General features: G+C 43.4%; 1 protein-coding gene across 2 annotated transcripts in view; it reads left to right on the top strand.

Moving 5' to 3' along the window:
* The window catches only part of Pax3 (paired box 3), a 96,572-nt gene that overhangs the window by 4,692 nt on the left and 69,257 nt on the right, over window positions 1-22,623 (top strand). The gene's annotated exons all lie outside the window — the stretch shown is intronic.

Raw genomic sequence — 22,623 nt, 5'->3', positions numbered from 1 at the left:
GAAAGGCCAGAAAGGTACTTGGTACTAAGATTTTCTCTATTCTAATTTTTATTTTAATTTTCTGGTGATCGAATCCAGCGTCTCATACATGCTCGTCTCATACAGAGTGCTGTACCTCTGAGCCACATGAGTTTTATTCTCCACCATTTTTAGTCCTGAAATGAGTTGCAGGTGGACACTTCTGAGTGGAAACTAAACTTCTCTGAAAAACATTATATGGGCCGAGAATGGGGTAACAAATGAAATCTGGGAAACTGAAGTAGATTTTATGCTCTGGGAAAACTGCATGTGGGAAAGAATTGGTTCGTTTGGGCAGTGGGAGCATAAAGATGCCATATTCCTGCTGATTTTAAATGTGTGTGTCGGTGTGGACACAAGCTGGCTACTTTTCATTCATTTTCAAGAGGGATGAGGTTTAACCTGAGTGCGTCTGGCAACCTCCTGTACCCAAGTGGTGGGTTTTATCTTAAAAGGATCTGTGTCCTTGAGTCCCTAGTGATGTCACCCTCTGTTCCCCCCCAGGGGTATAGACCACCCAGTCCTTGTTGGCTGTGATCTGTCAGCACCAAGAGAAAAATCTCCCTCTAGGGAATCGAGAATTATAGGCTGTTTCCCTATTACCTGTTTGGAGAGTCCTCTTCAAACATAAAAGTTTCCAGAAAGAAAGAATCCTTTTTCCACTAGGGGCTTTCTGAAATGGAAGAGGAGGAAGAGAGTGTCTTGGTAGATCTAGTACCACAGACTGCCCTGTATCTATTCCTTTACCTTCACTGTGTAGCCTTGAGACAATTCTAGCCTTCAGGAAAGCTGCTTTACAAACTAATTGGAAAGCGGCATCTTCACCGTCTAGAGGCAGATGTTCCTAACCAAATGCCCAGCTTCTGATAGAGGGAAGCCCAGATGCTCTGGGACATCCATATCATCAGGAAAAGGCATCCCAAATGAAAGGAGGTCAAGCAGGGAGACAGCACAGGTTGTTGCTTCTCTGTCTTTACCCCGGTGGGCAGGGTCGGGTGTGGGGGGCTTCTGTAAACTCTGTGAAAGCCAGGAGAAATGCTTTCCTGGTCACCTTTGTTTTTATTCCAGCCCCAGCTGCAGTCTAGAAGTGCTGGGTTACAAGAAGTCTGGGGGCTGAGGACCCAGGCTTCTCCCAGGCGGGATGGGCTCCCGTAACAGAGGCTAGAAGAGCCTTAAGTTATGGGAGAGGCCTTGCTGGGATCCATAGCTTGGCTACTTGTTCTTAGAAGTGGCAGCCAGGCAGACCAGCCGCTTGCTCCCAGCAGCAACAACTGAGGCCCAGGAGACAAAACGTCCCAAATGAGCTGGTCAAACATTTGTACAACTTTTCCAGCGTTTACAAAGAAGGCCTTCTCTACACAATCTACACTTGGAGATGAACTTGGGAGACAAAGCCTGGAGAGTCCATTGAAACTCACACTTTAGCTTGGCCCAGACAAAGCTGCAGCTCAGAGCAGCTTGATGTGAACAAAGGAAGGCAACCTTTTTATAATTCAAGGAGAAAAGAAGAGAAAACAGCCCCACAAAGGGCCCAGAATAGACATTATGAGCTTGCAATGAGGGATGAATTATTCAATGAGCCCCAGTAGCTGCCGAGCCAGGAAGTTTTATGGACTCTCTAGCGTGGAAAAAGTGGCCATTTCACCTACAAAATGTTTCTAGTCTTTTGGGTCGTCTAGCTGGGCCGGTTGCCATTCAAGGGCAATTGCTACCATTTTTAAAATCAGAGTGTTTCCCCCAGTGGGGGCTGTGTCCTTGAACACACACACACACACACACACACACACACACACACACACACACACACACACGCCCCTCCCTCAGAAGCTGAAGTCTAATTTAATTTGGGGTTGTCAAGGAAGACGCAGCCTGGGTCCCTTTAGTGCCTCCAGCTTCCTTTCCGGATGAACCCTGGAGGGCAAGAGGGGCCCAGGGAAAGGAAGAGAGTAAGATGCAATTTGAAGTCTAGAAACCTCAAATATTCCCCCTCTGTTGTTTGGGCATCAAAAGTCTCTCCCACTTGTAAAATAGAGTGGAGCTTGAGAAAGGGCTCTCTGATTCCTGGCAAAGGGGAGGGAAAAGCTGGCGGAGGAGGGACTTTCGGGTGTCCCACCACTGCCGTGTGCTCTTGCCAGATGGGCCTGGTACCTGCTGCTGAGACTGGCTTTCCTGGACACAAATTGGGCTTGGGGTCTGCTTGGCAGACGCTTGGATGCAGGGAGAAAGGCACCCAGAAAGAGGTCAGAGATACCCTCTTCTTTTCACGATCTTGTCCCTTTTCCTAAACGATCTTGTCCCTTCTGCCTTTCCCAATTTTCCCTTCCTCTCGTCCAACCCACAAGCAATGAGTGCGTCCTGCTTCGCGCCCCGACGCGACCTAAAGCTATGCACCCCTGCTGGGTCCATCCTTCCTGATCCAACACCCTGGTGGGAAAAGGAGTGCGCGGCCCGGGACCTTTCACCGCGGCCCCAGCACCAGAAGCGCGGACGGAGCAGGCGCAGCCGGACCAGCGAAGTCCGAGCTTAGGCACCCCAGGCTCTGGCAACTCAATGGGCGCCTCTGTTTCTCCCCCGGCGCGGCAGAGCGGGCCCGCGGGCGCCGCCACAATAGCTCGGGCCCCCGCTGCTGCGCCCTGCGCCAAAGCGCCGCGCCGCCCCTCCCCGCGCTCCGGCCGGCCCGCAGCTTAGCTCGCCCGGCTGCAGCCGACTCAATTGCCTCCTTTATGTCCCTCTCACTTTCATCTAGACACAGCCCGCCTCCCCCTTCTTCTCCTCTCTCTCTCCTTTTTTTCCTACCCTCCCTAGCCTGAGGCTCACATTAGTGAAATTTCTGCAACCTCCCCCATTTTTTTTCTTATTTTAAAGAAAGCCTTTAACACAAAAGCGGTGACTAATCGATAGAAACTGCTCCTTCATCATCCTCTCCTTCTCCTCCTCCTCCCCAGCCCCCCCAGCTCCCTCCGCCTCTTCCTCCTCTTCCTCCTCTTCCCAGCCCCCTCCCTTTCTCTCATCAGGGTGACGCTTTTCCTGTTTGTGAGTTTTGGGCAACATTTTTGCTTTGTGCGGTAATGGAATTACCGGACAGACGGGGACTGTAGATGGACACGCGACGGCAAGACTCTCGCTTAAATATTTAGATGCAACATTACAATTACGGACTTGTTGGCTTGGCTTTGAAGTGGCCGTGCGGGAGCGCAAGGGGAAAGAGGCCAGATTGCCAAATTGATGTTTTGGTTGGGACTGGAGACACACTTTCACCGGACTCTTTCCCCCTTTAGGAAGAAAAACGTAAATAAGCGTGGGAGGTTTACAACAATTGTAGGGGTGAAGTAGAGAATTCGGGCACAGGATCACTGGCAGCCGATATTCCCCTCACATTTCTTCAAATTGTGGGGGGGGGGGCTCTCTCTTTTTAAAATTATTTTCAGAAAATGAAAGTGTCAAAAGTTTTTCTCCAGACCGTTTTGTGTGTAAAGTCATGCTCTTTTCTGGAATTAATAACAGATGACGTCAGATTTAAAAATGTATATCTATTAAAATTTTAAAAAAGGTAAAGTTGTTAGACTATTTCATTTTCAGTGCGGAAAGCACTTTCGAATGAAGGGAGTCATGTTGTGAAAGGCAAAGCCACTTGCTTCTTCCAAGTCGGTAGGGAAAGGAATTGTTGGTGGCTTGGTAGCGCGGGATGAACTTTCCCACAGATTAAAATAATGGGGCGTAGGATCACAGACTTGTGGACCCAGATCTCTTATTGCTGGGCACTTCCTGACCATCTCAACCACTTATCAGGACCAGGAGTCTGCTCTCGGCATCATATCTGGACCAGGAGTGAAAATTTAAAGTTCTGAAGCCTTTGCAATTACTCTCAGAGAAAGTCCTCATTTTTTTTTAAAAGTATTGGTGATGACAGTACTTGAATTGGGTCACCATATTGCAATAACATACTAGTCTAAACAATGGGGAGGTGTGTGTGTGTGTGTGTGTGTGTGTGTGTGTGTGTGTGTGTGTGTGTGTTTGTGTAGTCTGCCCTTAGCATGTTTTAAAGTTTCTCATTTGACTGGGCTGACTGCTGTATGCTTACTTTTTGGCCTTATTGAACACATGCCGATTTTCTAATTAATGCCTGAAATCACATGTTGATTTTGGAGGTTTGATGTGATTGTTGATAGCACCGGAACAGGAGGTAGGGGCTTCCAGTGTGTAATAATTACTGAAGGGTCATTTAAGAGTCCCCAGGGTTGAGTCATAAAACCCACTCGGGCGGTGAGGCGGAACCAGAAAGTGTGCCTCGGTTCAGGCGAGCGGAGTATACAGAAATCAATCAAGTGACTAGGAGCATTGCACCCAACCCTAGCGGTTTCAAGATCCATGAATATTCCGAGGACAAAACAAAACAAAAAAAATCCCTCTTGATCATAGATTAAATGTTCAAGATCTATACTAAATGCATGGCTAGAAACGTGAAAAGCTCAGTGACAAGTTTGGCCTATCCTGGGTCCCAGCAAGTTTCAGTTCAGTGCCACCCTACGACAGGTAACTTATTTATGCACCTCAGTAAATGGAGATTAAGGAACTATTAAGAAGAAGAACATACCGGGCCATGTAACCCTCCAGCCACCAAAGGGTAATTAAGCAGTGAGCTTCGAGTCTTATCTCACCAGCCGGCCGCTCCAGAGGAGTTTTACAACTAGGAATTAAAATCTGAAAGGGGTGTTTTCTGTAGCTCTGGCCAAATATTGATTAAGTAGCTGTTTGGTGATACCACTGTCATCCATTAAAAGGAGCTCAGCCCCCTCAGTGGCCACCTTCTTTTGTTGGGGCTTCTTACCACACAGATCAAAGCAGGATCATTTCAATTTATCTGTTCTGGAAAATCCTCCTTTTCCTCTGAAATCTCTAAGGAGGAACTGACCACACTCTCCTTGGAGAAAGAGAAGGATCATGGGGTGTTTTTTCAATTATCCTGTGTCGATTTCATGTTCAGAACTGAGTCTGAGACTGAGATGGTGGTTTTGTTTTTTTGTTTTTGTTTTTCTTTTTATATCAAGTTGATTCTCTTTTAGGGAGGGGGAAGGGGAGCTAATATCTTGTTATGGCAAATTCTCTAGATATGACTTTGTCAGTGTAATTGCCATCCTGGCTGGGATATTCTGTAGGAACGATACCAGGTTTTTTAGATGTAAAATTAGACAGAGAATAAATTGCACTGTGAGGTATAGAGGCTGTATCCTCCTATGTGCCACATGCAATAAGTTTGTGATTACAGATGATTAGACGATTCTCTTGTGTGTTTTTAGATCTCTGCAATATGGGAGCAAATATGTGTTAGTGTGTGCAATGTATGTTGTTGGCATTTATTGGTCACTAAGAATTAAGTTGGTCCTGGACTTTATAAAGACATACTTCTCCTGGAAGCTTCTCTGCGAGAGGGATCAGAATTTGAGGTAACAGCACAGAACTTAGTGTTGGAAAAAACACCTGAATCCCATCATGACTTCTGTAATTGTTGATTTTTAGATCAACCATTAGGTTTTGTTTGTTTAAGGATTTAATATGTTTGCCTTGGTTTTTTTCCTTTTTTTATGATGGCAAAAAAATTCTTTCAAGGGCTCCTTTGGAAATATACCATTTCTGTGCTTAATTTGCAAATTCCAACAAATTACTCTGAGGTTCTACAATTTATGCCAGAGTCAGGCTTTGGATAGTTCACTGTACATCATGTATGTGCCACCATATGAGACTTTGAAAACTCCTTTGCAGTGAGCATTTGGATTCTAAATAATGGTTTTATAAGGGTTTATATTTTTTATTATTTGTTTTTTCATTCTTAAGCAAGGTGAATCTTGACATGTACTGGGCAATTTGGCACACTTATAAATGCTTTAAAATATTTTATGTCAGAATCCCCTATGTTAACTCACAATTTATTTATTAATACTTCATCTACGTTTAAGTACACACTAGCAGAACCAATCAATCATTACAATGTAGCATAACCACCTGACATTGATCAAACTGCAAATTAAAGTCAGCTCAAGTATGTGATGGTTCGCCTTTCTTGAGTCAGATACAGCGTTGTTGTCTCTTACATATGCGTGCAGGTTTTCTTTTTTTTAATAGACATACAGAGTTAAAGTAACTTTCTCCTCTTGACAGTTAGTGTGCTCAGACATTGCCAGGGAAACCATAGATCCCAGATCTTAGTACCAAGACAGGATTGCCGATCTAAGAACAGATTGGCTGTGTCTGGGGACTATGGTCCTGCTCAGGTTCTCTCTTCCATTTTGTTCTATTTAAAATCCTGCAGCAGGGTTGGTTAGGGATTTAGCTTAGTGGTAGAGCGCTTGCCCAACAAGGGCCTGGGTTCAGTCCCCAGCTCTGGGGGGTGGGGGTGGGGGTGGGGGTGGGGGTGGGAGGAGAAATCCTAATTCTGAAAGTTCAGTTTAACCACTAGATGACACTTTGAGAATCCAGACACACTAAGCATATTTCTCTAGGCTCTTCTGTACTTCCAAGAGCCTACTTCTAAAACCCTGCAGCAACATTTAAAGCCCTATAAACTTTGCTATGTGTCATGTACCCAGAGAGAAAATGAAAGAGAACTTCCGACCTTGTTATTCTCTCTGCAGATGACCATAAACATGGGAGGAGGACTGCCCTATGGCTGCCCCATGTCTTCCTGCAGTTGGGGCCCTTCCATATAGTTCCTCATATATGGTCACCCCCCCAAACCATAAATTTAATTTTGTTGCTACTTCATAACTGTATTTTCGTTACTGTTATGAATCATGATGTTAGTATCTGATATGCAGGATATCTGATATGCAACCCCTGCGAAAGGGCCAGTTGAACCCCCAAAGGGGTCGTGACCCACAGGTTGAGAACCACTGTCTTACTGGGGGGGGGAAGCACCCCACCTCACCCCTCCTCCCCCGCCCCATTCACACCAGTCTTCAGGAAATCAGACATTCTCCTCTGTTTTCTGTCACTGCTGCAGTGGGCAGTTTTTGCTGTCAATTGAATATTGCCCCTCTAGTAAGCTGCCTTCCATCAGTGTCTGCTGGGCTTAAAAACTGAAACAATGAGACATTTCCAGTTCTCATTGTGACACTAGCAGTCGTCACCCACTGTCCAACTGATTGAGATACATTACAGTGCTTCTCAACATTCCTAACCTTGAGACCCTCTAATGCAGTTCCTTCCGCTGTGGTGACCCCAAACCATCATTGGCTACTTATAACTGTAATTTTGCTACTGTTGTGAATTGTAATGAAATTATCCGTGTTTTCTGCTCTTCTGAGGCAACCTCTATGAGAGTCCTTTGACCCTGAGAGGGTCTCGACCCACAGGTTGAGAATCGGTGCCTTAGACAGTTGCCCTTGTCAAAGCCCTTGTCAAAGGGAGACATGAAAACGAAGCTGAGAATATTCACATAGGTTTTATACGTTCCTACTTTCGATTTCTGGCTTTCCTTTGTTCCTGATTTAAAAAAAAGGAGCAGATATTTCTGTTGCGTTAAATGGCCACTTCTCTTTTTTAAAACAGAAATTATATTTCAATCAGGAGCACCTGGGTAAAATTTAGAACTTGACGTGATATACTTGTCTCCCAAAAGGGAAATTGTTGAGAAGGCAAATTAGTTTACATGGCAAATAACAAGAAGTTTACAGCATTTAAAATTCCACTGCAGGACTTTCGGTAAAGCAAAAGAGAAGAACACACACTACACATTGGGCCAAAGCAAGTCAGCCTACGTCATCTGAAATTTTACGTGTTTTTACTGCAGTGACAAACAATCTTTCCTATGGAGGCTAGACTTCGTGACAGGAAAAAAAAAAAAGAACAGAACAAAATAAAACAAAGCTTCCAACTTACTCTATCTTACTCTATGTTTCTGTCCGTGGACCCCCCCCCCCCTTCAGTAATTCCCTGGCTAAATTTTCTTATGGGCTTTTAGCCATCCAGTTTTGTTGCATTTATAATAGCATATTAATACCAGTTCTCAATTCTAGGGGCCAATTCTGCTTGTTCTGGACCGGACTCGACAGATTCCATTCAGAAATAGCTGATTAAAATGCTTTGCAATGAGTAAGGGAGTCTCTTTAGCACTGACCAGCAAGGAGGAGGAAGTGGGTTACAGCTCCATTTTCAGCATGTAACGAACAATTCATGAGATCGTAATAAGAATTCAGAAAGTAGATTTATGGAAACTTAAATGTAGCTCTTAAAAAATTAAACTAATAAGTATGGCTCTAGAAATGACCGTAGCATTAAATGTGCTTGGTTTTATTCCATTGGATGGACACCACAAGTAAATAAGCTAAGAAAGTCACTTACTTTGTAGTTTGTATTATAGCATGGAATCGTTTACATTTATTTCTGTTTTTCTAGTGAATGTGGATATGGTCACATGTTGCATTTTAGAAGAAAGTCAGCACTTTCATTTTGTAAGGTTTGTTTTTTTTTATGACTAACGTAGATATATTAAAAAGCCAGCAGTCATATATCCTCTTATTTCTTAGCATGAAGTTCTAGAATAAATGTGGAGTTTGTTTATTTAATTTCTCTGGTGCTGGGGATTGAACCCAGGGATCAACTATTCCAGAATGCATTGTATCACTCACTCCCTCCCCCAAGTCTCAAACATGTATCCTAAAGTTTTATGTTCAAATGTCTCATCATCATTAAGAAAATTGTATCTGAAGGGTGTCTTTGTTTCCCTCAATTATCATAGCTGAGTTTAATGTGAACTGAAGAAAATTAATTGGTGTAATTTATATTATTGTAAAGAAAATGGTAGCCATCATTTTGTTCTGAAGCCTCCGCTGGACAGTTTCCTGGTTGAATGTCATTTGAGCATTGAGTGTTTTTTTCCTGTCTGATTTAGTAGTTTTCTATATGGTTCTATGCTCTAAAAGAACGAATTGCCCGGAGTAGAAGGGGCCCGTGCTTGCCTTACCAATGAGTCTCTGAAACTGAGACCAAGCAGTTCACACTATTTAGGTGTGACTTACTGAACTTCATTTTTGGTGCTCATGAGAGAGGAGGTGCGTCATGCCACTTTCCAAGTGTTCAAGATGGTCGAGTACAAATTACATCTATCCTAGCTCAAAGTCCTGGTGGGGTAGGGGGCAAAAACCTCTAAACATGCTGAGAAAGTGACCAGCCCACAGACTAGCAGATGGGCTCTGCCCAAGGGCAGTTAAAAGCTTAATTCAAGGCTTAGCAACAATGAAGCCCAAACACACACACACACACACACACACACACACACACACACACACTCCACACACACACACACACACACACACACACACACACACACACACACTCCACACACTGCACTTTCCCCATGCCAGCAACTTGAGTCCACAGGTAGCTGTTTAGTAAGTAGAAAAACTTCATTGATTTCATAGGTTTGAAAAATGACAAAATTCTAAAAATTTCACAGAATGTCAAAGGATATTTAATTCCTTTTCCGTTCCAGGCTATTGCTGTTCTCTCTCAGATGAATTTGCTGTTTGCAAACTTTTGTTTATCTGTTTGTTTATTTTGCCTGCTCAAAGACAGGCCAACTGCTTTGTGAAAGTTGATCCCAATGGATTTTTTGTTCCTGAAATTCTGAAACCCGTTTAATTGGTGCCGTTCCCCACCATTTCCCACTACTGTGCCTTTCAGCCGACCCACTCTTAAATATTCTCGGAGTTCTGCAGGTGAGATTACCGGTGCATTCTCAGGGTTTTGTGCGTGATCCTTCTTAAAACTGGAGTTTAGACGTGTTTAGGAAGCTTTCTAAAGTAGCCATCTTAAGATGAAGGATAAATTATAATGACCTTCGAATTTGATTTCCTTCTATTCAACCCCACACGCACCCAAAAGTGGTGGTGACACTGTGTGTGTGTGTGTGTGTGTGTGTGTGTGTGTGTGTTCGCGCGCGCTCACATGCGTGTGGGAGTGTGTGTGTGTCCTGCTTTACTGGTACGCACTGTGAATGAAATGAAAGTAGCTTGGTCATGAGGCTCTGGGGACCCAGAGCTCCTGCCCCTGTCTCTGGCTGGAGCCTCATGACTGTGCAGGCCCTGGCCGCATGGAAGGTTGTTTTCTTATCCCCGCATGCACTGCTCTGAACTGTCTCAGAAATAGGTCAACCTGGGGCATGGCCGGTTTACGCAGCTGTTGCGGCTTAGACAGCACAGCAGGCAGTCCCTGCTCCTTGGCTGGCCAGGGCCCCCGTAAACTGATAAAAACTTATTGGAGAGCATGCCACCTTTTTTTCTGGATGCCCTCTATCCCCCCTGAAGGCTTTCAGATGCGAGGATACTTCTAGGGTCTGTGAGCCAGGTCTCAGCTCCACGGACAGGCTTCCAGTCTTGAGATGAGATCCTGACAAGCTCACACTCCCGATGACACAGACTCCCAGTCAATTTATAGTTTCGAACCACCATATTTATTTTTTGGGCGGATAAAACCCTTGCTTTGTACGAATTCTGAAAGCTATAAATGGAAGCAGGGTAACATGTTTTCATTGCCCTGCCTACTAGATATCAATCAATACCTTGTTTTTCTGGAAACTATGAACAGACATGCCATTGCCCTCTACCTCCGTCTGTCTCTCGTGTGTGCATATGTTTTTTTTTTTAACCATTTACAGAAATGGCAATTTTCTCTGTCGATGCAATTCTACCTCTCTACCTCTTTTTTTTTTTTTTAACTCTACATTATGTCTCAGAAATTACTCTTCTAGGGGGTTTTCTGAGCCCTGTTTGTATAGCTGCATAGTATTCCATTGTATTGACAGAGATTGATTTATTTACAGTCAGACTGTCTCCAATGTGACAGCACCAGTTGGCACAGATGTGAGTTTATTTATAAAATAAGGGGATGGCATTTGTGATTTTGAGAGCTTTGATGGAATTTGGGTTGTGCATGGAGAGCAAATGGTGGAGAGGCTGAACATTTGAAAGGTGGGAGTGTGTTTGCCTTGTGGGGGGACCCTGTGAAAGGCAGACGAGACGTTTTCCCTCCGTCGAAGTCTGTGGGTGGAAGTTTTGAAATAACTACTAAATTACTGCTCGTCCCACTAGCAGTGATGCCTTCTCGAAACTTATCCAATATTCCTTTCTTTCCCTGAACAGAAAACCTAAATTTAAGCAATTTTTCCTACTTATTGGGTCCTTTTAAAATTCTTTTTTGGTAACTTTATTTAATTTCACTCCTATCTAAAGCAGTCTCCTGGTGTTAAGTTTTTTTTTTTTTTTTTTTTTGGCTTACATTTGTTTTGTACTAGAGACATTCTGAGCAGTTTATAAAAATTAGAAGCAACTTAATTTTAACCATTAAGCTATAAAAGAGAAATTGTCTTCTGAGGATCTCTAAGCTGGGTTTGAAGTCACAAGTCTGACTTCAAACTGTTAGTGCTGTAGCTAACTTTGAGAAGTGCTGACTTGGTGTTTCTTCATTTGGTAATGGCTGACTTTCAATGTTGCACATTTTAAAGGAGTATGTATCTGCTCCCCTCGTACACACCAAAGACTTTTTATATTTTTCCAAATACCTTACCTCTCTCAAATTATTTTGGCCTATTTCCCCTTAAATCCTATGCTTGGGAACTCAGTTGCTCAGACTTCCCTAAATTGGGAGTTAGTCTGAGTCAAGCCAAAGAGAACGGTGCCCCAGCTTTGCCAGGAAAGACAAGACACCCCCAAAGCCCAGAGATGGGGGTGATGGCAGTGCATAGTATTGTGAACCAATTATTCAAGCCACCCCTCCTTAGGGACAGACCATCTAGTAACAGGAAAAAATAAAGGGCCAGGAGAAGAAAAGGCTTCTGAAAATTAAAGTCTTCACTGGCTAAAGCAAAATCTGCAAAAGAAAAGCAAAACTTCTCTCTTGACTACTCTCTGTCCATCCCAAGATGCTCAGCTCACACCGTAGGCATAAGGCAGAAAGGCATGCATTCTGCAAGCTGAGAGAGACACCACTAGCTTCTTGGATCCCCTCTGCTTTCCCTCTGCCTTGCCTGTGAGATCTGAAGTGGTTGGTTAAGCAGTATGAACTGGCTTGGTGTTAAGGGCAGTTGCAGAGAGCCAAGAAGAATCAAAAGCAGGCTTTTCCCTCTCCCAGCCTGGCTGGTTCTTGATTTGAATTGAATCAGGCCCATCTTCTTTGGCATTTCATTCTATCTGTAAGAGTATCCAGCTCCCTGTGTAGGAGGGAAGGTCTTCAGGTGCCTAATCCCCAAAGGAAGATCCTGATGTGTTTCCTTGTGGTTGCAAGGTTCTTCTCAGGAAACTTAGACCATACAGAGTGGATTGACTCAGGGCCACTGTGTGTAGAGTGATGAAACTCTGGATATTTGACCAAGCCTCGAAATGCTTTTATTTGTAGGTAAAGAGAGACAAGATAGTCAGCTTCTAGGGGACTAGCTTCATAGCCCTGAGAAGATGCCTTTGGGGAGAGTTAATTATTTTTTAAACTCTATTATTATTTTATGTACATGAATGTTTTGCCTGTGTGCATGTCTGTGCACTGCATATGTGCCCGATGCCTATGGAAGCCAGAAAAGGGAGCCTGATGGAGTGTAGTTGTGAGCCAACATGTGGGTGCTTGGAACCAAACTCATGTTCCTTGCAAGAACAAGTGCTTTTAACCACTAAGCCATTTCTCAAACCTTAGGAGAGACACTCTTGCTTTCAATTTGTTAACTCTCTCTCTCTCTCCACCCCCCCTCTGTGTGGTGTGTGGTGTATCTGTTGCATATATTTGAGTGTTTAGTAAATGCTCCCATATGTGTGTTTTCCATTATGCTTTATCTATTTCCTTGACACAGGTTTTCCCATCAACCAGATACCATTTAGGCTTGTTCACACGCTCTTGGGGTTCACCTGTTTCTATCCCTCAGTACTGGGGGGTTGTAAGCATGCACATGTAGGCATGAAAGCATTTCTGGCTTTTTAAATAAATGTATGTACTGGGGATTCAAACTCAGGTCTACATGCTTACAAAGCGAGAACTTTTACCCATTGAGTCATCTCCCCACGCCTATTCTCAGAAATTTGTAAGAATAGAAAAGGACTCATGAGTTCATCTCTGAGGTGGTGAGCTTCACGATTCCCAAGTAGATGAGATCTCAGTGTCTGGAATGTTTAGGGCCTTCTGACATCCTATCAGACTATTTCTAAATGGGAATCCATTCTAGGAAGGAGAACAGATAAAGTGGTAGGATCCTTGCAATGCCTGGGGTAGACTAGTAATCTTCCAAAGCAAAACTAAGACTTGGGAGCTCATCCAGGGTGGATGCCTTCCAGGTGGGGGACTGCTTGGTGCTATGCAGACAGGACACATTCATGGTATGTGTCTGTGTGCAATACACATTTATTACAAAGCAGTAGAAAAGCAACTTCTATAGTTTCTTACTGGAAGCCAATGTCTGTTTGTGGTCACTGGTCCTGCCAAGCTCTGAATACTTGTGCTTGTCTGGGAGAAGAGGGCAAAAGGATGACTTGAGATAAAGTTCAGGTCAGAAATCCCTAAGAACAAGACTTCAGTGTGCTTGGGTGAGAGGGATTCTCTGGTATTGGGAAAGCTGCTTTAGATAGGGACATGGTTCTAGTGGAAGGTCAGAATAGAAACTCAAACCACCACCCATTTGCGGCAAGAGTTTCAAGGCTTCCAGCATGTCCAATGAAGGTTGACTTCTATGTGTCTTCCTCTCGTCTGTGCTGTCTTTTTGGGTTTCCATGAAGACAAATCCAGTGTATACTTAGGAGATACCATAAGTGGCCAGTAGTGTAGGGGGATGTAATTCTTGCATGAGTCAGAGGTCAGACTTAATTTGTATTGGGGAGCCAGCATATACCTTGGTCAGATAGAAACCTTTTCATTGTTACAAATACTACTCAGAACTGAATTTCATCTGCATCTGTGTTGGCTAATGTTCACCATTTTACTCAATGATGATAATTTAGTGTCACTGTTTTAATGACTTCCCTCACCCCAAATGAATCCTTTCTACTTTTTAAAGGTAAAAACCCACATTAAAACCAGGAGGAGAGAGAGTGCTGATCTTTCACACTGACATTTCTGTACATGGAAGATCCTTTTGGAAGAACCTCAGGAAATATAAAATGAACTATTACTCAGATAGTTTTTATAGGAAATTGTGGCCTCAAACAGGCTTAGCTTTTTCACAGGTGTGTTTGAGAATTTCCCTGTCCCCTAACCTCCTCCCCTAAGATGTTTGAAAATGATTTCCTTCATCCACCGAATGTGGTTTGACCTTGGGTAGGTGGAGTGGCCAGTTTCTGGGCTGGTCCCTCTCCTCCCTTCTCTCCTTGCCCTGCTTCCACCTGTCTTCTCCCACAATGGCCTAGCACACCTATCCATTTCCATTCAGCTTGCCCTTGTTCACATAGAAACTCAACAGCTTCATCTGTCAGAGGCTTCATCACTTTGCAAAGGGATCTTGGGACTGGCCAATTTAATATGGAGGAAAGATGAGATTAAAGGTGTCCACGGAGACAAGCCTCTGGAGGAGGCAAGGAATACGTTTCCGATGCTCCCCCTCTCAACAGATCCTGTACTGAATGTGTGCAGACAGGATCAGTTCAGCCAAGAGAGCTCTCATTGATGGTGGGGAGGCCCCAGAAGGCAGTGTCCCACTGAGTTGTCCAAGAAGTGGGGGAGACAAGTTGACCCCAAAGAACGCTCCACTCTGGTGTTCCCGCACCTTCTGTGTCAGGGGGGCCTCGGCTTTGGTTTTCTGGTCTCCTTGGCAGTTATTGGGCCAGGAAAAAGCATGCCTGGCCTTCCAGGTTCAGAGCCATAGATCAGGAATGCACAGTGTGGAACTCATTTTGTCTCCCATCTGAAAGCTTTTCCTAGGCGGCCAAATTGATCTGAGCGCTCACTCTCACTTTCAATGGCTCCAGGACACTTACCAGAGGTCTGAGGAAATGCCTCTGTTCTCTTTCAGAAGGCCTAAGAAAGATGTGAGGGGCATTCTTTCTGGATGCAGCAGCCTAGAAGGGCTCACAGCACCAGAGCCTCTGGGATCTAGAGTCCAGATGTTGACTTATGGGATGCTGGGAACTGAACACGGTACTTCAAGTGCACTAGGCAGGCATTCCTACCAACCAAGCTACATGCTTAGGTTCCGGAGACCCTCAGAAGCACGCCACTTTACAGGACACAAGCCACGAGGCTCTGGATTAACAGTGGGGGATTTTTTTTTGGTCTATTCTTTATGTACTATTAAATTTATCATAGGCTCCTATTGGGTCTTAGCTTCGGTAGTTCGATTCTGTTGATGGTCTATGAATATTGGTCAGTGGATGTAGGACTCTAACAATAGATCACCTCTATTAGGAGGGACGCTTGTCAGAAGTGGGTTTTCTCTCTACTGTTTGTTTTCAAGACATGGTTTTATGTAGCTTAGGTTAGCTTCCAGTTTGCAGTGTAGCCAAAAATGACCATACAAACCGGAGTCCCCTGCCTGTACCTTCAGAGTGCTAGGGATACAGATGTGCTCTGGCTGGTTTATGGTCGCTGAGAATTGAACCCAGGAATTCGTGCACGCTGAGTAGGCATTCTACTAATTAAGCCACATCCTCAGCCTCCAGAGGTGGATTCTCCACAGAGCTGGTGACCATGGGGAGCTACACCTATGCCAGCCCCTTTGCGGCGGCTCTGACAAGGATCCCGACAATGTCTTAATTCCCCTAGAATGTGATGGGTTTCTTTCTCAAGGCCGGCGCTTCTAAGTCTCAAATGCTATAGCTCCCACAGAGGTGCATCTGCTGTCTTGAGCAGAGGTGGGATGAGATGGCTAGCACCTGAACGGCGAGCAGGAACACAGCCCAGTCACACGAGAGGACAGATTCATCTCAGTGTCGATGCTCTGGCCCCCTCCGTGTGTGTGTGTGTGTGTGTGTGTGTGTGTGTGTGTGTGTGTGTGTGTGACTGTTGAGTTTTTGGCCTGGCTCTGTCTATCATGTGCCTTGTGTTGTCAACTCAATGGGCCAAAGCATGAGTCAGGCAGTTTATCCACATGCCTTTCTACCATGTGTCTTTCCTTGGTGCTCACAGAGAACCCCTCAGAGATATCTGAGACTGCCACCTTGCACGCAGATGAGGAGTCCTCACTCGCTAGAGAAGAGCCAGCAGGCAGAATCCTTCTGTGCCAGTTCCCTTAGTGGTCAAGGTGGTCAATCCCTGTGTAGATGCTGTGCAAAGATTCGTAGTCTCTGCAAATATTTCTATGACTAGATTGCTGTGATGGCTCCCTGGCCCTTAGTCTCTTACTCCTTGGAGCATACAAATACAAGACCAAATGAAAGCTGAAGCCTTCAACTCTGGCAGGCAATGGTGGCTGTGGCGATGTCCCACCACCATCAATTCTAGTAGACCTAGGCAGCTACTTTAGTGGGGTATCCTGGTGTTCAGGACAAGGGTGAAGAGGTCATGACTCAATGTCCCAGGCAAGTGGCTATCTTGTCTTGTCTTTGGGTGGGGCCAGGATGGCTTCAGGTACCAGAGGGTGGCAGGTAGGTTCAGAAGCTGCGAAGGCATGACTCTGCATCTTCCTACATGTGGTCAGACAACTCTCATTGTCCACACAAGGGATGCGTGCTTCCTTGTTCTTCCTGACAAAACTTGGCTTCTAAAAGAGGCTGGGAAAATCTGAGGTGTTGTTTGAGGCTGTTAAAACTCTGTATTTATATGAAAATGGTATTGCCTTCTGCAGAAAGTTAGTGATTTCTTTCTGTTTCCAAGGACATGGAGGTTTCTGATCTCTGACCAAGTCAGTATTTGAAATGATCTTGAAAGAGAGGAAGAGAGGGAGGGAGGAGGAAGGGAGAGGGAAAGTTGGGGAGGGGGTATTAGGCAAGGGTGCCCATCACTTACCCTGATTCTATACCACTTTAAGGGTACATTAGGTGAGTGAACGAAACTGTTGTCAGAAACAAATCTGGGCAAAGAAATATTTCCTTTTTTCTCTATTTTTCTTTTCTTTTCTTTTTCTTTTTTTTGTGATACACAGATACACATCCAAAAGCTCTTTGAAAATCGTATTTGCATCAATGAACGCAAAACAATTTGGAAAAAAAATTTGTAAAGAAGAAATCACTTAAAATTTAAAAACTCTTTTTTTTTTTTCTTTTTTTGGGGACTTGCTGTGAGCATTATAGAAACTTGGGAAGAATGTAAGACCTTTTCTTTTTGGACTGAAAATAGCACAAGGCACAATGTCATGGTCTATCAAGAGGAGATTTTATTAAGTTTCTTTTTCCCCTCTACCTTTTTATCGTTTTGTTTTTATGGAAATTTATTTCAACAGTCGACATTTAACATATGGACTTTTAAGCTGTATATTTTGAAAATGGAGAGAAATTTACGTGTTTCAATCCTTCGCTGCAAAGACTGAATGATTAAAAAAAAAACACACGTCGCATTCTGAAATTTTAATATTTACATGTATAACTTTTTGATGTATCAGATATCTCTGGTTCAAATTGTGTATTCTTTCTTTATCTTAAGTAGGTTTGTAGAAACACTTGTAAGCAAATGTCGCTGTATTTACTAATCTTTTGAAATCGAGGCTGAATGTTATAAAATGAGAGACTATTAGGAGAAAATATACCCCTTGTCCAACCAGAATAATAAGCACTACCGTTTACCATATGAGAGAGTTTATTTCTATTTTTCTTACTGATTATCCAGTACTGAGATCAAATATATTGCAATTTTGAGCTCTGAATTGCAAATTAAAATTTTTTTTATTTGATAAGAGTAAAAGGCAGTGCTCGACCTTTAGATTAAAGAAGAAACCTGATCTTAGCCACTGCTAGGCAATGCTTGACTTTTTTTTTTTCTTAAAGTAACTCCATACGAATCAAAACAATCAAATGAATTGAACTCCCCCCTTTTGATCCATAAGCGAGCCCCTGCTTTACACTGATACAGAGACTGGCTTCCAACAGGTTGCTGGAAGCCACATTTGTGAGAGTGGGGGCATATATTTGCTTAATACAGTTTGAATAGCGAGATAACCGTATAACTTTTAAAACGGCAGCATTCATAACGCCGTGCCAAGTCTGGGGTGGCGCGCGCGGTACTTGATCTGAGTATTCGATTTCCTTGAGTTATTTTTTTTCCCTCTCATGTTTTCTTAGGGAAGTGCTAGTTGAGATTCGAAGAAGAGTTGTTATTCTGTTTAACTATATAAAAACATTAAAACATTTTAGGGAATGCAAAAATACATATGTTTCAAGTTAGAATATTGAGACATCTTGGATATTTTAATAACATTTCCACTCTAAAGTAGCAAGAGCAGGTCTTTTCTTTCTTTTCTTTTTCTTCTGCCCCCTTCCTTTAGACAGGAGTTATATTCTGATTAAAGTCATCTGAGCACTGGGGGGAGAGCACTTAACTAGACCACGGTGGAATGTGCAGTATTTTCTTTGCTGTTAAAGGATTTTATTTTTACTTAATAGGGAAGATGCACTATGAAAGTTATTTTTGCAATTAATTATAAATGCAAATATAAATTTTTTACTAGCTAAAGAAGTCAGGAAGTCCTAAAGTTAGATGATATGCTCATATATATATATATATATATATATATATTTCAGATTAAGTGTTTATGTCATTTTGAGTATTAGATACCTAGAGGGAATGGACATGTAGAGTAGAACCCGGGTGGCTAACACTTATTCTAAACGTTCTCCAAGCATCAAGGGCTCTGTATATTTTATCTCCTGAACCCTTTTGTGAAATAGATTTCTCATATCAGATTTTAAAGGCCCTCTCCACAGGAACCAAATAAATACCAGACTCTGAATTCACTCACAGGGCAAATACGTCTGGGTTGGGCTTCTGTTAGAATGATAGGCAGTGCTTAGCCAGGGAAGTGAATCGAGGGGCGACTTTTAAAACATTCCGGCATCTACTTTGTAAAACATCCCGGCATCTGCTTTGTTTTGTTGAAGTCACTTTTTTTTTTTTTCCTGTAGTCCCAAGAAATATTAAACTACCTAAAGGGGACAATATGTTTTTCGAGAGACCCCCCCCCCCAAAAGACAAACAAATAAGGAAAGGAAAAGAAACCATCCAGAAGTGTTGGGACCATCCACCAGCTGCCTTTGCTAGGCTTCGCATTCCTGTAACTACAACCGAATATTCCTTTATGAGACTTAAACGGTAGGATGGATTGGGGATGGATTTTGTCATTCTTCATTCCCCCCCACATTCTTTTGTTCACTTGACACCAAGCTTTTCATATACCAGTTTCGCAGGCACCTCTGCCGTGACCAGTGGACACTTTCAAGGAGGGAAGAGTTTCTCTAAGCAGCAGCCAGAGGTTTAATTAAATAGTGTCCATCTCGCCTACCTCCGTCCAGCTGCTGAAGAAACAGCTATTGGCATTAAGGTCCCGATGAACTTATGTTCTCTGGTGTTAATGGGGCAAGGGACTTCTTGGTGATTAAAGAGGACAGAAAAAGATAAACTGCCCCTCTCCCCCGCCAGCATGTCAAAGTCATGTGGTTATTATTATTGTTCGAAATAAAAAAAAAAAAGGAATCATAGCGTCACGGTCGTGCGCCGTTCGCCTTGTGTGAGAGGATGCGCAGGTTGAAAAAATTATTTTGTTTATTAATTCTGCTTCCACATCCCGCCAGGCTGGCTCGAGAGAAAGGAAAGAAAGGTGTAACTTTAAGCACACCCTGATTTGTTCTTATTACATAACAAAGGTCTGTTTCTTTATCATGTTATCATTCCGTTAATAAAAATTAGCTACAATAACAGCCTCAACTTTAAAACCCCTCCAAGTCCAGGGGATTTTCTTTCACAATGAACATGAATACTGTTCAGAAATACAAACAGTCAGAGGATAACTTCAGCTCTGAAAGAGAAACCTGGCGAGGGTAATTGAATAAGCCTGGGTCCCCTGACCGTGTCATGGTGAAGGCAGTCAACATGTCATAATTAGGTTTATTGAGGGCCATTCCAACAATCTGCTTCTATTCTTCCTTCCTTATTGTCCACAGCTAGGCAAATAGCCAAGGGACAAAGGAATCAAGTGCTGACAAAACATGAAAGAGGGAAAAGATTTAGCTGCTTCTATCAAAGAAACTGAGAAGGACTTTGTGTAAATAAAGTAAGTGGCTGGCCATCCTGCATTTAGGCAATGCCGTTTTCATTAGAATTAATTCTTGACATATTGGAATAGTTCCAAGGAAGGATTTCTACTTCTGACAAGTTTAATTTGTAAATTAAAAACAGTTGGTTAAACATGAGCCTCCATCAACAAAAGTTAACCAAAGCCATACACGGTAGAGGCCCGAGCAGGTGAAAGACAGAATGGCTTTGAAAACAAAGTCTTCCCCAAAATTATGCAAATTCTCCCTATTTCATAACAAATGTTGTCCATTGAAGCCTACAGCAGGATGCCTGCTCCTGGAGCTTCGGAGAGACTCAAGTTTTCTTCCCCTTTAAGCGTCTTTCCTTGACATAACGCTTAATCCCAGCTTGGACAAGCCATCTTGTGCTGGGATGAAAGGGTGGTAAGGTTTGAGGAGGAAGCCTTACATGAAAAAGGAGCAAGGCTGTTAGTGTACACATTCCAGGGTGATTCTGTTGTTTGTGATGGAAGTGGGGAGATTTTTTTGAGTGTGCCTTGGAATCCTAACAGGAAGGATCCTCGGGCAATCAGCATGCAGGTCATCTCAACCACTCTCTACTCATCAGATCCCCAGGTCAGTGTTGTCTGCTAGGGTGCGTGCTGTAAGGTGAGTGAGGGGCTTTTGGATGAAGACCCAGGAATGTGGAGAGAGCAAAGTCTGTATTAGGAGAGGTCCAATGGGTGCCTGGACAAGGCTAACCCTGAAGTCTAGGAAAGTCTTTTTCTCCAGCAGCTCCTTGTGACGTCCGAACTGTTCCCGATGCATGACTGAAGCTTGCAGGTTCAGTCTCAGGGAGAGTTATTTCCCATGGAGCTTCAGAAGCACTCTTTCCAAGCTGCGAATTGGAAGCCAGCTGGAGGAGACACAGTCTTCACCAGGAATGATTAGTTCTCTGGAAGAATAAAGTTTACTTCGATATCAAATGCCCTTCGATTTTACTGATGGCCATGTCAGAAATAAATGGATTATTTGGGTAGCTTCCCTGAGTGGGCCATTCGGATTTACAAACTTTAAACTGTATTATTTCATCTGACATCAAACCATATTGCCCTATTTGTTCTGCCCTTCAAAATTAAAGTGAAACCTTTTAATTTTCTCAACTCAAAGAATCAAAATGATGTTAGATACTGGCTATGGCACTTTTAAGAAATACAGAGCCCAGGGCTGGGGGACGTAGCTCAGCTGGTAAAGCACCTGCCTAACCCGTGTGCATGGGTTTAGTTTCTAGCACTGAATAAATCGGCTTGGTGGAACACGGTGGATATAGCACTTGGGAGTTAATACAGGATGACCAGGAGTTCAAGGTATCCTTACTTACATAATGAATTTGAGGCCAGTCTGGGCTACATGAGACCACATCTAAAAACAACCACAACAACAAACAAAACAAAACACAGAACAAACAAGCACTTAGAAAGATGTAAGTTCTATTCAGTAGAGCCCAGAATCGCCATTATCAATGGTCAAGTTAGGTATACATGACTGTAGTGCTCTGGGCAAGCACTAAATATGTGGTCCAAATACCTTTCTGTGCAACTCATTACGTTGGATTTGCAGTGTTTTTGACTTTGTGCCACTTGTGGATTTTGGTAGAGAAACCACAGAATACCAGGTTGTTAGCATTTACTTCTGCAAATGAGCTGGAACTCCGACTCTGTGATAGCCGGGCTAAAGACTGATGTCTGACCTACTTCATGCTCTGACTAGCTCTGTGATCAAGGGAAAGTCACTGGCCCTTGTGAGCTGGACTCCCCAAGGGTGGAGATGGCAGTGTTCTCTCCCTTGCCCTTAGATATTGCTGTGATGTGTTCATGACTGCAGACATGTGACAAACTTTGAACAAATAGAGACCTACTATTTACTTGAAATCTGCTGTTTCTTTTGGCCTTTATGAAACAGGATTTGGTCCCTGACTGGTTTCCCTTCACACTTCCTCCAAGTCCAGTTTAACAAGGGTTAAGTAGCTTTTTCCCCCTGGTCCGTTCAAAATACACTGAACTAATTCTGTCTCCTGTACAGATGGGACCTTGTAGCTGGGGCTGGCAGTACCCTATTTCAAAACAGTATACTGGCGTACAGCAGGCAGAACACTGGGATAGGAGAAATAGCCTCTGAGAGTCTAGATTTGGGCAAAAATAAGTCTTTTGATTTGTATATTGTTTTGATGCCTGTTGGCTCCTGTCAAAAGATTGGAAGGCCTAGCAGGGCAGGAAGGAGTTTCTTGGGATAAGTTGGAGACTTAAGCAGATTGGCTGACTCCCTGACATTTATTTGCTGTCCTTTCTCGCTTCATTTTGGCAACTCTGAAGCAGATGGACAAGCTCATGGAAAATAGAACCACTGAGGAAGAAATGCCTTTGATTTCTCCTAAGATAAGGAAGCTCTCTCTTTCTCTCTTCTCTCCTTTAGCATAAAAACTGGC

The sequence above is a fragment of the Rattus norvegicus genome, chromosome 9 (genome assembly GCF_036323735.1).
Source record: "Rattus norvegicus strain BN/NHsdMcwi chromosome 9, GRCr8, whole genome shotgun sequence".
In the NCBI taxonomy this organism is placed as follows: domain Eukaryota; kingdom Metazoa; phylum Chordata; class Mammalia; order Rodentia; family Muridae; genus Rattus; species Rattus norvegicus.
Note: the sequence above shows the minus strand (reverse complement) of the source record. Positions and strands in the feature narration are given on the sequence as shown.